The 2,500-nt window shown below is 47.2% G+C and overlaps 1 protein-coding gene across 1 annotated transcript in view; it reads left to right on the top strand.

Annotated features, from left to right (window-relative positions):
• Nucleotides 1-2,500, top strand: part of stag3 (STAG3 cohesin complex component) — a gene marked incomplete at both ends in the record, with an annotated part of 68,060 nt that overhangs the window by 28,271 nt on the left and 37,289 nt on the right. The gene's annotated exons all lie outside the window — the stretch shown is intronic.

Raw genomic sequence — 2,500 nt, 5'->3', positions numbered from 1 at the left:
TTTGAATAATAAATAACCGCTGTCGCTATAAGACCCGACACACGCATGGATCCAAACACTCCTGCTACACACACTCCTGCTACACACTCTCCTGCTACACACACTCCTGCTACACACACTCCTGCTACACACTCTCCTGCTACACACACTCCTGCTACACACTCTCCTGCTACACACTCTCCTGCTACACACACTCCTGCTACACACACTCCTGCTACACACTCTCCTGCTACACACTCTCCTGCTACACACTCTCCTGCTACACACACTCCTGCTACACACACTCCTGCTACACACACTCCTGCTACACACTCTCCTGCTACACACACTCCTGCTACACACACTCCTGCTACACACTCTCCTGCTACACACTCTCCTGCTACACACTCTCCTGCTACACACTCTCCTGCTACACACTCTCCTGCTACACACTCTCCTGCTACACACTCTCCTGCTACACACACTCCTGCTACACACACTCCTGCTACACACACTCCTGCTACACACTCTCCTGCTACACACTCCCCTGCTACACACACCCCTGCTACACACACCCCTGCTACACACACTCCTGCTACACACTCTCCTGCTACACACTCTCCTGCTACACACTCTCCTGCTACACACTCTCCTGCTACACACTCTCCTGCTACACACTCTCCTGCTACACACTCTCCTGCTACACACTCTCCTGCTACACACTCTCCTGCTACACACACTCCTGCTACACACTCTCCTGCTACACACACTCCTGCTACACACACTCCTGCTACACACTCTCCTGCTACACACTCTCCATTTATTTTTTATTAAACAGTAGTTTAGTGACCCTGTCTGGAAATAATGCAGGGGAAAAAATATCGGCGAACGCAGCAGCCTTATATCGGCCGATACACGTAAAAATCACAAATATCGGCGAACGCAGCAGCCTTATATCGGCCGATACACGTAAAAATCACAAATATCAGCGACCGCAGCAGCCTTATATCGGCCGATACACGTAAAAATCACAAATATTGGCGACCGCAGCAGCCTTATATCGGCCGATACACGTAAAAATCACAAATATCAGCGAACGCAGCAGCCTTATATCGGCCGATACACGTAAAAATCACAAATATTGGCGAACGCAGCAGCCTTATATCGGCCGATACACGTAAAAATCACAAATATCAGCGACCGCAGCAGCCTTATATCGGCCGATACACGTAAAAATCACAAATATCGGCGAACGCAGCAGCCTTATATCGGCCGATACACGTAAAAATCACAAATATTGGCGACCGCAGCAGCCTTATATCGGCCGATACACGTAAAAATCACAAATATCAGCGAACGCAGCAGCCTTATATCGGCCGATACACGTAAAAATCACAAATATCGGCGAACGCAGCAGCCTTATATCGGCCGATACACGTAAAAATCACAAATATTGGCGACCGCAGCAGCCTTATATCGGCCGATACACGTAAAAATCGCAAATATCGGCAAACGCAGCAGCCTTATATCGGCCTGATACACGTAAAAATCACAAATATCAGCGACCGCAGCAGCCTTATATCGGCCGATACACGTAAAAATCACAAATATCGGCGAACGCAGCAGCCTTATATCGGCCGATACACGTAAAAATCACAAATATTGGCGACCGCAGCAGCCTTATATCGGCCGATACACGTAAAAATCACAAATATTGGCGACCGCAGCAGCCTTATATCGGCCGATACACGTAAAAATCACAAATATTGGCGACCGCAGCAGCCTTATATCGGCCGATACACGTAAAAATCACAAATATTGGCGACCGCAGCAGCCTTATATCGGCCGATACACGTAAAAATCACAAATATTGGCGACCGCAGCAGCCTTATATCGGCCGATACACGTAAAAATCGCAAATATCGGCAAACGCAGCAGCCTTATATCGGCCGATACACGTAAAAATCGCAAATATCGGCAAACGCAGCAGCCTTATATCGGCCTGATATATCGGTCTTACCGTAGTATCGATACTGTAGAAAATGAGTATTGTATCATTTCAGATATTTCAGTATGATGCATAACGAAATACCGATATTTTTGACAACACTAACAACATTGGCTTTGATGACATCACACGACGCATCTGCGGAAATGCAGAAAAATTGCAAGCTCCTCTGAATATTGCAGAGTTTGCTTGATTTTGCGTTAAACTCTGTGACCGCTGAGTCCTGGAGGACCAAAACACAGATTTGGGCTTTAAACGAGTACATTCTCGACTCTTAAAACTGCATTTCGTGACACAATAACAGTATTCTTAAATTACGCGGGGTTTCTCGTCCGCCATTGACGCTTGCTGGTTGGTGCGAGATGCATTCTGGGATTCCTGTCTGACTCAAGTCTGCTCCTCTCGATGCATCCTCGATAAAAGGGGCGGATCAAGGACGCATCGGGGCTAGATGTGAACTCTGAACTCCGCCCTCTTCTGGAAAACTATTTGCATTTAAAGATACATGCATGA

The sequence above is a fragment of the Gobio gobio genome, assembly GCF_949357685.1.
Source record: "Gobio gobio genome assembly, chromosome: 16".
Taxonomy (NCBI): domain Eukaryota; kingdom Metazoa; phylum Chordata; class Actinopteri; order Cypriniformes; family Gobionidae; genus Gobio; species Gobio gobio.
This window is presented reverse-complemented; position numbering and strand designations above follow the sequence as displayed.